The following is a 15,228-nucleotide window of genomic DNA, read 5'->3' as shown; positions in this document are numbered from 1 at the left end:
TGGGCAGAAGGGAGAGTCCGGTAGAATAAGCTTGGTGGTGTTTGCCGTTTTCTGTCTTCAAACAACTTAATCCAGCTGTGTTCATTAGTGCTAAGAAAGAAAGAAAGAAAGAAAGAAAGAAAGAAAGAAAGAAAGGAAGGAAGGAAGGAAGGAAGGAAGGAAGGAAGGGAAAAAAACATCAACTGCCCCTGCTTTTTCAAAAAATGTATTTTGAAAAAGAAATAAAAGTCACTATCTAACTCCTCCACTTTCTGCGTCTCAGAATACCTAATTGTAGAATTTGCTTACTGCATGTGTGCTTTGGGTTAGAAAAGAATATTTAGAAATCCTTTCCCAAAAGCAGCAAGTGGGAGTGGAAATTTGAAAGAGGACCGCCTAATTCAGCACTAAACCCAGTGTGAGAGGCGTGTGTGTGTGTGTGTGTGTGTGTGTGTGTGTGTGTGTGTGTGTTACAAAATGCGCTTTCCAAAGGGCTGAGAGGTGGATGGGAATGTTTGCTTTGCTCGTCTGAGAAGAGAAGGGTGCCTGGACCAACTCATGCTTCTTCTTTAGAATAATTTGGATGGGATTTGTAATGCAGAAAAGCGTAAAGAGAAAAGGATAACCCTCCTTTGTGGTGGCAAGTTTAGGGGGGAAAAAACCACTGCTTTCTTCAAACAAGGTATGTCTGGTGGATTCCTAATGGTGTACATATAGCTGCTTTCCAATCATGGTTATAAAAACATTAAAAAGTACTTTTCATTGAAAAAAACAAGAATAAATGCCTAAACCAGCTTATAAATTTCAACTTAAAGAGAGTTGCAAAAGAAATAGATGCTGGTTGGTTGTAAATAACCATATGTGTGTGTTATAAATAAATAATGCTAAATGATTAGTATTAGAACAAAGTTTTTTGCTGGGTCACTAAAGCATCTTCATTACGGTTAAAGTAAGTTGAAACAATGTGACATGTGTGTGGAAACTTTAAGTCATTTACATCTTTCTTGCTTTTTTTTTTCTTTTTAATTCAGCTTGTTTCCTATAAGGAACATAGTAACAATATATAGCAGCTACTTAATGTATGAAAAGCCATACAAGGAATGGGCACAGGGATGCTAAACCAGAAACGATTCTGAGTGAATCTCCACGTCTCTCTATTGAGGCAGGTCTCCGTGGAATGTGGCTAGATGTGCAAATCTTTGACTGTTTACAATAGCAGTGTTTTCCTAGGCTGAATGCTTCTGTTATTGATAAGGGGCTGGCATTGTGAGCCTTGCCGTTATAGCTCAACTTTGCACAAAAAGAAAGGACTCTCAATCTCTTTTAAGCATGATTGTGTGGAACCCGCACAAACATGAAATCAACGCCCGAGGCGCAGGTTAAACAAAGGATGCAATCGAACAATTAGACAGGATCCTTGGCTCCAAACAAGCTACAGCATTTCTAACCATCCCCAAATCAAGAGTGGAATTCAAGATTTTCTTGGAGCTTATTGTAAAAACAAAACCAAGCATTCTTGGCCATGGTGGTGGCGGTGTGTTTCTTTCTTTTTTTTTTTTTAATGTGTTTCTGCTAAGAAAATAATATTTTGCCATTACGCTGTGTTTCAATAAATTTGGAAGTTTTGGTGGTAAAGTTATGAGGCTGTTTTTCCCTGGTTTCTTGAGGGATGAAATGCCCTGAAGCAAGGCAGGATCAACACTATTTGTGTTTTTTTTCCTTTGCTAAGTGTGTGTGTGTGTGTGTGTGTGTGTGTGTGTGTGTGTGTGTGTGTGTGTGTGTGTGTGTGTGTGTGTGTGTGTGTGCCCGCCCACTGGTAAAAAGCTGCAAGGGTTTCTCTTTTATTTATTAAATTAACATATCTTCTTTCATTAAAAATAGGCACTAGACAATGAGCAATGCATTTCTATTGCAATCTGCTAACTTACCAGGCTCAACTTCATTTAAATATACCTTCTGCCTCCCTCGCCACGGGGAAAGGCTGCAAAGGAAATGCCTCAGGAATGCTGAGGACCTCTTGCTCCATATCGCTGCCGAAATCGTGTTTGTGGCTGTCCTTCAGCAGATCTAATTATCTTCCCAGCAAGTTACCAATTGCAGGAAGAATAGGTTCTTTCAAAGAAACTACAGCAGATAGTTTGGATAGTGCCCCCAGAACACCAGGCAATGCTTGAGCTGTTCTCCACTGTAATTCCTGGAAGACACGTGGAACACAGGAAAGCTGTGTGGTCTGACCCCACTGTGCCAAACCAGGAGACTTGAATAACCCAGGCAGCTCTGCCTGGACCTCTCTGTGCTCCCTCGGGAAAGGCGTGGGACATTTCTGGACCTTTGTCCCCGCTTTTGAAAAATAGACACGGCAATGTGAGCATCTCCTCCTTCCAGGGCAGGCACGAGGCTTAATATCGAGTGGCAGCAGCTCCAACGGGGGGGGGGGGGGGGGGGGGGGGTTGAAAGGTGACTGTTTTCTATAGGGTGGTATTTTACTGCACAGTCAGAGAAAAATTCCAGTGGGAAGAGTCACTGCTTGATAGTCTCCAAGGAAGTCCTGTTACCTTCAGAGGCAGCGTCTCCTTCCCAAGCCCTCCCTGGAGGTGAGCCTGGTGTTAGAGCAGTGGGTACTGGGAAGAACACAATGGTCTGCCAGTAGAAGGTCATCTAATGACCCGGGGGGCCTAACTAATAGTTCTGCCCACATTGCCTCATATGACATATAAAACAAAGAGGACAAGGCAGTCCGTTTCATTGGGCGGGCCCACAGACATTAAAACAATGAAGAAGTATCAAAATAGGCTTACAGAAACTATGTTTTAAATAGTTGTGTTTAAATGACTAAGTAAAAAGAGTGTGTGAGCCGGGCGGTGGTGGTGCACGCCTTTAATCCCAGCACTCGGGAGGCAGAGGCAGCCGGATCTCTGTGAGTTCGAGGCCAGCCTGGTCTACGGAGCGAGATCCAGGGAAGGCGCAAAGCTATACAGAGAAATCCTATCTCAAAACAAAACAAAACAAAAATGTGTGTGTGTGTGTGTGTGTGTGTGTGTGTGTGTGTGTGTGTTCTATCAACTTGACACAGCTAAAGTTAATTGGGAAGAAGGAATCTCAATTGAGAAAATGCCCCCACCAGACGGGCCTATGGGCAAACCTGTGGGGGGTTTTCTTGGTTGATGATGGAAGTGGGAGGGCCAGGCCCACTGTGGGTGGTGCCACCCCTAGGCACATGGTCCTGGATGGTATAAGGAAGCAGGCTGATCAAGCTATGAGGAGCAGGCCAGTAAGAGGCATTCCTTCACAGCCTCTGCTCCAGCTCCCGCCTGACCTCCTCCAGTGATGGAGTGTGACGAGTTCTCACTTTCTCCTCACTTTCCTTTTGGTCATGGTGTTTTGTCACAGCAACGGGAACCTTACTAAGACACTGTAAAAGAAAATGAAATTCAACGCAACTGTTCTTCCCAAGACAGTTAAAGGAAGTGTGTGTGTGTGTGTGTGTGTGTGTGTGTGTGTGTGTGTGAGTGTGTGTGTGTGTGTGTGTGTGTGTGTGTGTGTGTGTGTGTGTGTGTGTGTGTGTGTGTGTGTGTGTGTGTGTGTGTGTGTGTGTGTGTGTGTGTGTCCATCTATAGCATACCTAGGACAGGATGGATGGTCCAAGTTGTAAAGCTATATGGCCGATTTTGTTCCATTCCCTGGACTATTTCTATGACTATCTGCATGTCTTCATGCGAAGATAACGTCAGATGTCTGAGTTTAAAGTTGCCTGAGAGACCATGGCTCAGGCCAGCTGGCCTTGCAATGCTATGGGGCTCTATGGGGATTGTTTAGTCAACAGGCTCTGACACTTCTCCAAACTTTGGTAAGTGACTTAAAAGCCATGGGCCCCAGTGTTCTTATCCATGAAGGCGACCTTGATTTAGTCCCTACCTCATAGAGCTGTGGCAAGGAGCCCTCAATCAGAGCCCGAAGTACCAAGTGTCCCCCTGTCGGCACCCAAATGTCAGCAAGTATTTTTATTGAAGTGACTGAAACAAGAAACCAGAGCTTCAATGTTGTCGTCTTTGAACTTGTAAACATTAACTCTTCGGGCGGGATAAGCAAATGACTTGTGGATTTCCTTGCCGTTCTTCTGAGTATAAGAAACCGGTTGCCGTTACTTCGCTCAGAGGGTCTGAACTTGTCCCTCACTCAGCTGAGGATAAGCCAAAGAGGCAACTTCTGTGAAGGTTGAGAAAGTTCCCTGTCTCTGCTTCGAGACGTGTCTCTCTGGGTCGGCCAGAAGACAGGGAAGTTCTTGAGCCTCCAAACACAGGGAGGACAGGAGAGCTATATGGGGGCGGAAAATGCTAATTTACACAGGCGTGGTCACACAGATTCTGTTCTTATAGAGAATGCGTCAAGAGAAACCAGATAATCACGATAAACATCAGAAATTACTTTTTGTTTGTACTGGTTGTTAGCAAAATCTTCATTAAACAACACACACACACACACACACACACACACACACACACACACACCAGCCTAAATCACCCAGGTGAGCTCCTATTTTGCAGACTACGTAGAAAACCTGAGAGAGAAGAAAATCCCCCAGGGCAGCATGGCCAGGGTCACGTGTTCACAACGGAGCAAGGACTATTTCTGTTTTGTTTATTGCATTTTCCATGGTTACCTCACCCCTAACACAAACAGTTGTGGATACTGGCTGTAGAATTTGTTTTTAATCAGCTAGAAACCTTTCTGTAAGCCTTCCTGAGGTCCTTAGGGATGAGGAGAAACGTTCAGGCTGCCTGGGAAGTATCCAGAGCAGGCACCATCTGATGTTTGATGAAACCATCCATAAAAATTATGTTACCTGGCAACCTGAAAATGGCAATGTTCACAAGGAACAGAGGTGACGAGGTAAAAATCCACATCTGCACTTCAGGGGACAAAGGTGAACTGAAGTAAGACATGCCCAAATCCTGTCCTGAGTCAAACCTGCAGCCAGAAAGTTCCAACATAGAACACTAGCGTGCTTTTGACTCAACTTAGAGTTTTTACGGTTGTATTTTGTTCTGATCTTAGAACTTATATATATAAAAAAAATCGACTCCATTTCTAGTTCATATTTTTTCATTAGAGTTTTTTCCAATTCTTGAGAATTAAGTGTCAGGTGTTATTTCTTGACCATTTGACTGGTCAAATAATACAACCTTCTAGAAGACTTCCATGAGAATTGACAGAGGAGCCTTACAAACTTCTGAACAGAGGAAAAAGGGAGAGAAAAAAATACAGAATTGCTTCCTTTCTAGGCATTGGCCTTTTATAACAGACTCAATTGGCCCTATTATAACAGAACTCCATAGACTAGTTGTTCTAAACAACAAACATTGATTTCCCACAGTTTCAGAGAATGAAAACCCACGATCAAAGTGCTCAAAGACTGGAATATGATACAGACATGAGTTTTGGCTCCCTTTCATGGCCTACCTACCTCCCAAGGTCTCATGTCGAGCCCATCACATTAGGTGCTAGTATTTCCAACTGTGAATTTTAGAAGACACATATATCCAGAGCATAGTGCTGGGGTTCTACAAGTACTTAGTCAGATGGCCGTCCTGTTTGCATCTTGGTCCATTTGGGCTGCAGTAAGAAACACCATAGACTGGTGGCAAACAGACAGAAAAATGTATTTTGAGTTCTGGAGGCTGAGGTATCCAAGATTGAGGCACCCATAGATTCTACGTCTGGTGAGAACCACCTTTCTGTTTGCTACACAGCATGTTCTTACTGTGTCTGCACATGGGGGAGGACAATGGAGGAGCTAGGTGACATGCTCTATCATTCTCTATTTTCCTGAGACAGGGTCTCTCACTGAAACTGGCAGGCAGCAAGCCCCAGGGATCCTTTGTCTCTACCTCCCAGGCACTGGAGTAATATATAAGTGTGTGACCACACCCAATATTTCACATGGGGATTAAGGATTTGAACTTGGGTCCTCATACTTATCCAGCCAGTACCCTTGCCTACAGAGTCATCGTCCCAATCCCTGGCACCCTTTTGATGAGGTTGTTCCTCCTTTTAATAAGGTCTTTGACTTAGTCATCCTCAAAGGCCTCAACTCCAAAGCCTACTGTCTTTGGGGCTGGGATTATATGTGAGCTTTGAGAGACATTAACATTCAGACCATACCAGTTTCCTTCACCAAAACACACAAGGACCAAGCTATAGCTTACCCCAAAAAGCATCCTGCTGAGAGATTTCAACTGCTCGCTCTATTGGGTCCTAACCTACTGTCTAAGTGGACCATATTTTGTAGGTGTGGTGATAATGAGGATGGCCGTGTGGACAGACCAACAGCTCATCACCCAGTGAAAACAATCTGGAGACAGAGACAGGCTGATCTCTGTGAGTTCTAAACCAGCCTGGTCTACAAAGGGAGTTCTAGGACCTAGAGCTGCTACACAGAGAAACTAAACTCTGTCAGGAAAAACCAACCAAACAAGCAAATTAAAAACAACAACAAAACCAATGGTATTAACACCCTTTCATACACAAACTCATGAAACCCTCACAACAAACAGACAAGGGTTGTTGCTATTTCCATACACCAATAAAGAAACTAAGGTCAAGAAATTCTTGAAATTTAAGGTCCTAGATAATAAGATCTCAGGTTCAAATCCAAGAAGCATGACGCCAGGCTCTCATTGTTAACACAGGGTCCTGGTTTATTGTGGTTGCTCTTTAAATCACTGTCAGGTCAGTCTTTGCTATCCCACACACACAGTTTTTAAGCCAAACTTCTGAGAAAGGCTGTCTATTTTGTGGTACAGTCCTCTCCCTAATAATGAAGAAGAGGGAAGACTCATAGGAAGAGATTGTTGTGTGTGTGTGTTTAGAATCACTTTCCAGGTATTGGGGTGGGGACGTGGAAACCTTCTGCATGTGTCTCCAAAAGATTTCTACTGGGGTGAAGTTAGCAGCTTGCTATAGAAGGAAGGAATCACCTTTCCTTAGGGCTCAGACTAAAGAAAACCACTCTCTACACTGGCAAGACTCCAGGAAAGATATCTCAGATTATTTCTGTCGGTTGGAAGAAAGCTAAAGTTTCATGTGGACGTGCAGCAAAACTTGGTGGGAAATCACCCTTCAGGCTGTCACAAGAAGAAACACTGTTTCCTCCTCCTCCTCCTCTTCCTCCTCCTTCTCCTCCTCCTCCTTCTCCTCCTCCTCCTTCTCCTCCTCCTCCTTCTCCTCCTCCTCCTCTTCCTCCTCAATTTTTGAAAGGGTGAGTTCCATTTCTTAAGGGAGGAAGTACGTACAATTTGCAGAGGATCAAGTCACTGGTGTCTTAATGCTGAGTGAGTTTCCTCTGGGGTTCTTTGTGTCCAGATAGAAAAAATATGCTTTAGACATAAAGGGGCAAGCTGGCTTGCCCAGACCGGCTCTGCTTGTGCAATACTGTGTGGAAATTTGTATCCAAACAGGAATAAGCTACTCGGAAAAGCTGAGATAATAATGTTCGACAACAGCAACCTCTACTATTTATTGAGCCTCCTCCGTGTGCATTCACAGTTCTCAGAAATGGACAAGAGTGAACAAAAGATTCTCCATTTTTTGGGAACTGCCAATCTTAAGGAATGTACTAAGAAGTGTGTGTGTGTGTGTGTGTGTGTGTGTGTGTGTGTGTGTGTGTACGCGTGTGGTGGGGCAACTTCATAAAACACAAGCCAGAAGATTGATGGGGGGGGGGTATGTAGGAGCAGTGAGATGGGAGAATAATTTGCATTACACCATCATTCGTGGGAATAACAGAAAATGCAATAGAATCCCTGAGGGGGAGAGCATTTCATGCCGCCAGACAGGCAGAAGAGCTATGGCCAAGGTCCTGAGTGGTGAGTGGGTTCATGTTTGCTAGGCAAGGGTGGTGTTTGGAGCTGAGTGAGGATAGGAGAAATGTGGGTGTGTTGTAATTAAACAGATTCTGAGGGCACCCTCCTAATACCCTTCAATATTCCACAAATACCCACTCTGTGAACTCACACTTGGAATAGCTCTTGCCTCTGCTCTGAATAAAATCTGATTGGGTTCCTTCGTATTTCAAGCCATGCCCCAGAGATTTTCGGTGACCTTGATCATATTTTAACTCAGTGATGTACTACTCTTCGGCATGTACACGATGCTAGGCAACACTGAAAAATAGCAAGTGTATATCCCACACCATATCCATGTGGGTGCTGATCAAATTCTCACTTTCTCTGTCTTATGCTTCTTCTTTTTCCATTGGCCAGGAACAGCCATTAACAGTGGCTAGGCTGGCACTGTTACAGGCTGGCATCCAGATTCTGCAAGCTATGGAGGGTTTACAGCTGTTTTGGGTCCCACAAGACCCATCTATGGGTTTTTTGGAGATGCCCTCATTTCACTGAGGGTCTCTTACCTGTAGTCACCTGGTTGTCGGTGCTCTGGCTTGGGGTTTGCAGTTTTCCCTCAGTCCCTGAAAGGCTGGTGCTGTATTTGCAGCCCCTTCGGCCTTCCATGGTCCCGATTCTGCAGGATCCAAGGCCCCACCCACCCCAAGAATACTGTCTCACACAGGGAGTCTGTTTGGTTGACTTTATTTTTGTTTTTGTTGGGTTGCTGGGTTAGTGGATTGGTTTTTGACACAGTGTCTGACTATGTCGACCTAACTGGCCTGGAACTTGTTGTGTAGATCAAGCTGGCCTAAGACTGGCAATGATCCTCCTGCTTCTGCCTCCTGAATGCTGAGATTGTAGGCATGTGCTGTGATGTCCCAGCTACATAGGGAGTCACGGTGGTAGCACATTCTTCCCTATGTTGAGAGATAAGTAAATCATAAGTCAAAATCAAGTCCACTGTATCCCAGGCATGCAGGGCATCTATTTATTGGCTTCCAGTGAAGTCCCTGGGAACCTGAACTGGGTTTCCAAAGAGACACAGAAACTGGAACCCAAGTTTGTTCCCTCTTCCAATGTCCCTAGAGTCTGGACCATGCAAAAGGACACGGAAGCCAAGAAAAGCACCGAGAGACTGGAGGCAAGAGTTTCCTTAAGAAAATGCATTGGCATTTTGCTCCCCCTCCTGCCCCTTTCCAAACACAATGAAGGGAGCAGGCAGTTCCTCTCTCCCACCCCACTTTAGGCAAGAGTGTGAGGAGACCACCTTGGGACATGAGAACAGTCAAATGCCATCACCAAATCCTGAGTCTAACAGTCTCTCATTTTGACATCCCATACACAGTCAACTATGATATACTCAAGTAGCTTTTTATATGGGGGTGGCATGCCTGGTTAAACTTAAAAATGATGCCTGTATATCATCTTTAACGTTTGTGAGGAAGAGAACACCATGGGTTCAGACTCCGGCATGATTCTTTATAATTATGACAACTTTTATTATTCAACGCGTATGCTTTACAGCTTGAAATTGAACTATTGTCAAGCAAGTATTTTAAATGCGTCTGATACATGAGTCAGGTAAAAGGGGAGGGTAGAGCCATGCTGTGAGTGATGGGAAAATGAGCTGCCAAAGGCCTGCAGGATTTGAGGTCTGACATCCAGGTTCTGGGAGAGTCGCATAATCCTCTACAGCCTTGAACAATCTAATAACATCCTCAATTCTCTGCTCCGAAAAGTAAATGAGCATAGTAGTATTTTCTTTAGACTATCACCATGAGAAATAAGTCCAAGCTAATGTGGTGTGTAGCACTGAGTGACCACTCTGTTATGAGAGTTGTTACTGGTTATACTTTAAGCTTCTAGAACTTTCTGTGAAAAACCAGAACCACTGTCACATGTCTATAGATATTCAAGGAGGCTGAGGCAGGAGGATCAATTCAGCCCAGAGCTTGAGGCTATCCTGGGCAACATAGTAAAACATGATCTCAATGGTTCTCAACTTGGGGGTCAGAACCCCCTTGGAGGTGGAACCACCCTTTCACGGGGTTTGCATATCAGATGTTTACATTAGGATTCATAACAGTAGCAAAATTACAGTTATGAATAAAAACGAAAACAATTTTATGGTTGGGGGGGTTACCACAACATGAGGAACTGTATTAAAGGGTCGCAGCATTAGGAAGGTTGAGAACCACCGCATTATCTTAATAAAAAAATAATAAACAAATGAATAGATAAATCATTCCAAGAAGAGGAATAAAGGAACAAACCCCATCTGACATAACGAGAATTGTCAGAAGAGGCAAAAACTCTCTAAGGGCTAAGAAGGGTCTCAGGCACTCTGGGGTATGAGGCTAGGTGGCTTCCCTTAGACAGTTTAGTGTCTTGCGTCTGAACGACTCTTTCTGTTTGTCCCCGGCAATTTCCAGAGTTTAATCCTCCACAGCCCTTAATTCCTCAGCCACAGTCACTCCTCCACACCCTCCATTTTCCACAAGCCTCTACTCGATGGGATTCAAGAATGTGCCTTGACTCTGTTCTGGGAGAGCGGAAGCCCTGTCATCTGAGAGGAGCCCATTCTTTACCAAGAGGCAGTTGGGAAAGCAATGGGTCACACAAACACAAGCTCCTATCCCCATCTCAGCTGGAAGGCTGACCCAGAGCTGGACATGCTTTTCTGTGCCTCAGGACTGAAGGCCGAGCAAGCAAGCACAGAGTGTTCACGCCAGGAGAGCCTCTAGGGACCCCAGTTGAATGGAAACAGATACTCAGCCCTAAATTCACAGTAGATAGCCCTTGGCAGTCGCTAACCACAAAAGCCCAAGGGAGAACTCACAAAGAGGAGGCAGAGCTAATGTAGTGTCAAATGCATTAGGTAAAGGCATCTCTAACGAGAGAAGCTCATGTTTAAGAGCTTCGTGAGATTCTTTCTCAGCTTTTCTTGGTTTCCGGGGTAACCATGAGGTTACCCTCTTGGCCCACCTCATCTTAGAGGGTCTTATTTCCTTCCCCAGATTTTGAAAGGGTCTGGGAGGAGTTCTGTAGAGCTCACTGGTGCATGCCTGCAAACCAGCGTATTTTTCCAACCCCACTGGCAACGTAAGATCTAAACTACCACTTCAGAAATGTAATGACTATTTGCAGTTCCCCTAGAAATCACTATTGGTGGAAGGAAGCCTTTGTGGATGTGGTAAGCATTGCCATATGGCAGGTTCTTAACGAGGCACAAAATGATGGTTTCTAACGCACACCAAAAAAGGCTTTTCCTTTTCGGGGAAATGTGAAAAACGCCACATAGATGAGCAGCGTAGGCATGTACATGTCTGTCATTGACACACGTGTGAACTGCTGAGTACAGCCAGCGACCGTGGATGGGTACCTCTGCTGCAGGATTTTTCTCAGTGGTCAAAAGTGGTCCCCAGGCTGAGGAGATGGCTCAGTGGTGAAAAGCTCATACTATTTCTCTGGAAGACCTGGGTTCAGTTCCCAGCACCTGAGTCAAACAGCTCATACCCACCTGTAACTCCAGATCTGGGAGATATCAGAGGACAGACACCTCCCCTTAGGTGCCACCCGCTACACACACACACACACACACACACACACACACACACACACACACCTTCTTTTGAAAAGCAGCCCCCAAGAAAGGAATCCATAAGTAGTTCACACCTTATATTATTCAGCCATGTATATATGTGAGATCAAAGGGTGGTAACATCAATTCATATTTTCATAAAAACCACAAGAAATCATCATTCACACAAATTAGACATTGCCGACTCTTTATTTGTGGGAGGCTGGCTTGTTTGTTATGGGATGCTTTAGCTACTTGACTGCCTGCCGTCCATGAGGCAACAGCAGTGATGTTCCCACCTAAGCGAACTGTAGCAACCAAAATGTCTTCAGAGTTGTAAATGTCTCTTGCTGGTACAGTACTGTCATGATCCGGGGAAACTCCATTGCAGTTCTGGAAGCATTGACTCGGGGTCACCCTCACTGTGGCCCTTCACCACACTTCCTTCCAGACCCTGGCCTCAGGGTCCCAGGCAGCCTCTCTAGGAAGCTCCTGCTCTGATGTCAACAGGAGAAAACTCCATGCATGCTTCTCATCTGAAGTTGTTTTTATTCCACCCAGCCATCATTTTTGGGAAAAGGGACCTAACTGAAAAATAAACATGAAGAAAGGTTTTAATCCAAGCCAGAACCAGAAACTCACTCCAAACTGGATGGAGAAGAAGCGCCCAGAAATATGTGTGTCATGCACAAGAACCGAGTCCAGCTGGATCTCCCTCTGACTGGAAATGGGACCTGGAAAGGGGCCAGAAATGAAGGCATCCCTCCCTGCTTCCCCCCAGGCTGTGCCCACTGTCACCTCCCTCTCCTACTCTTGATATATTTTTATGCAAGTTCCCACAAGGCCTGCAGTCAACAGTCACACACTTCAAGGCTCTCAGAGTCTCAATTCTCAGGGCCCAGGGGAGATCTCTGATGGTCTAAGGTATCTTTTCTTCCTAGATTATAGGCTTTGACCAGCTGAGTAACCTAAACTCCAGTGAATGTTCTTGGCGACTGAGTTTGAGCTGCTGACCTCAAGACCTGTAAGACTGAAGCTCTAGATGTCACTGGGCTTTGAAAGTGAACAGTGCACCAGTAAGACTGGACATTTCACTGGGCAATGGTGGTGCACACCTTTAATCCCAGCACTTGGGAGGCAGAGGCAGGTGAATCTCCGTGAGTTTGAGGCCTGCCTGGTCTACAGGCAAGTTCCAGGACAGCCGGAGCTGTTACATAGAGAAATCCTGTCTCAGGAAAAAAAGAAAGATAGAAAGGAAGGAAGGAAGGAAGAAAGGAAGGAAGGAAAGAAGGAAGGAAGAAAAGAGTGGAAATTATACCTCATACTAATTAGCTAATAGGTTATGGCATAGTTTAAAATGCACAGCAGTGTCTATATGAGAAGTATGATATAATTAATACAAAGTGCACAATGCTGGGTAGTGGGCCTTCTCAGTAAAATGGTTGATGTGCAACATGCAGGAAGCCCTCAGTCCCGGCCCTGGACCCACTTTTAAAAGCTGAGCACAGTGGCATGCTCCTGTAATCCCAGCAGTGGGGAGGTAGTGGACATTCATGAGGTTTCTGGCCACTCAGCCAACCCTACACAGTGAGGTCCAGCCCATGTCTGAAAAAAAAAACAAGGAGGATGGTGGCTGAGAGATGGCATCTGAGGTTGTCCTCTGAGTTCTACATGCCCTCATATACACATGCATCCCGACATGTACATAGATACAATCAACAGAGCAGGATGAAGACCTGTGCTGTGTGACATTGGGCAAGTGGACTCCCCTGCCCTGAATTCTACCCCATTTGAGTGTCCATTTTGCCTCTTCAAGGATTTTTTTGTGGGTCTGAGAGAGAAATACTACATAGTTTATTGAGAAAACACTCTAGTATAACAGGTGTTGTTAGTCTTCTCTAATTAAAGTCACTGACAAGAATCGGTCCTGAAAATTACACCAGGTAGAAATAATCCCTCAGTTATAACCGAGCTGAGACAGAGACATTTATTATCTCATATACCAGAGGATCCAGAATTGGGCCCAGGCTCCAACCTTCCACTCCATTTCTCTGCAAAACCTCGGGCAGCCCAACAATACCCTAGGGTGCCCAACAATACCACAGGTTGCCCAACTCCTTCTCTTGTGCTAGCTTTTCCAGAAGCCTGGTTTTTTTGGTTGTTGTTGTTTTTGTTTTGTTTTGTTTTGTTTCGTTTTTTTTGTTTTTTGTTTTCATGGCTGCAAGATGGCTGCCAGTAGACCTGGTACCTCCCGCTCCATTCTTTATTTCCAAGGAGAGAGGCAACAGCTATTCCCCAAACACAGGATTAAAATCTTTCCCTTCTGCCTGCCTGTTACACATCAGGATACAACCCACCTAGGGTAGTAATTACTACAGTATGAGTATGCCTTCACTGAAATGCCTAGCACCAGAGGTATTTTGAATCTGGGACTTTGTTCTGGAATTTTGAACTATTTTCATTTACATAATGAGATGTCCGGAGGATAGGACCCAAGTCTCAATTCAAGACTCACATGTTTTGTGCCCATCTTGCATACGTAGCCTGAAGGTTGTTTCATGCCATTTTGAAAATAATTCTGAGCGTGAGATGGAGTTATATGACACGGAATCTTCTAGCCATGGTGTCCTTTTAATATGCAAAATGTTTCAGGTATCAGAGGATGTGGATGCTCCGTCTGTGACAGACAATACCTGAACAGGGCTCTCTGCTGACTTCTCAAAGCCGCATCCCTAAAATCTCCAGCTGCACTTGTTTCTGTTGCTAACTTGGAATCAGTCTGTATTTCAGGAGGTCTGTTGGCGGGAGAGAGGGGGAAGGATCATTGGGGGCTGTTCTCAGTCATGATCATGTAGCCCGGCATCCCATATCGTTGTACATACCTCGTGCCAATCTATTAAGAAAAAGTAAAATGTCTTCTGTCTGCTCTACCTATTTGACTCACCCTGCTTTTATGTTATTATTTCCTGAAGATGAAAGGGGGAGGGATGAAAACAGGAAGAATTGCAAAGTGAACTATTATGCCACCTTCAAATCCTGGAAGACTCTGGTATCCGCCTCACAGCACCTGTTGGGATCAGAGCAATGGTGAATGCAGACGTTGAGACCGAGCCCCCAGATCTACAATCTGTGTAAAGGTTACTGTCCACATCGAGGCCACCTCCACCTTGCAAAGGATGCTCCAACCTCCTTTTCCTCTCTTTTCTGGTCACCTCACATGCATCAATGACAAGCGGCTGACGATTGACAGGCAGGCAGAAATGGAGAAAGCAAGGCTGTAGATGTGGCCTCTCTCCACACAGAAACATCTGTCCCCAGGGATTTTCAGCATATTGGAAGTAACATTCAAACTCTTCCTAACTGCTAAATGTTTCCAGATGGACACTGGCTGTCTCCACCTCATGGACTGTGCATGGTCGGGTGCTCCTCCACCTAGATCAGACCAACACCACCGTTATATCACCCCAATATGTCCAATGGGGTGGATTTTTTTCCAAGTGGGTGGCTCAATTAGACCTCCAAGGGGCTTATTAAAAAATGATGAATGAAAAAAAAATCATTCTTAAGCCTTCCATGTCTCCCTGTTGCCTACAGGAATGATCTCACATTCTTTAGGCATGACATTCAAGACTTATGTAGCCCCTTCCTTCCTCCATAATAACTTCATTCCGCTTCCGTGCCTGGTTGAGCAGCTCCCTGAAGTTCCATTAAGTTGTTCAAGCCTCTTCCAGTCCCCGCACCTGAGCCAATGTGCCATCCACTCAATTTTTCCTTGCTGGTAGC

General features: G+C 44.9%; 1 protein-coding gene across 2 annotated transcripts in view; it reads left to right on the top strand.

Annotated features, from left to right (window-relative positions):
• The first annotated feature begins 406 nt into the window (after positions 1-406).
• Positions 407-15,228, top strand: part of Vit (vitrin) — a 121,558-nt gene continuing 106,736 nt past the window's right edge. For both annotated transcript variants that reach the window (XM_036171046.1, XM_036171045.1), the window contains exon 1: positions 407-661. The gene's annotated coding sequence lies outside the window, so the exon portion shown is untranslated. The remainder of the gene's footprint in view (positions 662-15,228) is intronic.

The sequence above is a fragment of the Onychomys torridus genome, chromosome 21 (assembly GCF_903995425.1).
Source record: "Onychomys torridus chromosome 21, mOncTor1.1, whole genome shotgun sequence".
Classification (NCBI taxonomy): Eukaryota; Metazoa; Chordata; class Mammalia; order Rodentia; family Cricetidae; genus Onychomys; species Onychomys torridus.
Note: the sequence above shows the minus strand (reverse complement) of the source record. Positions and strands in the feature narration are given on the sequence as shown.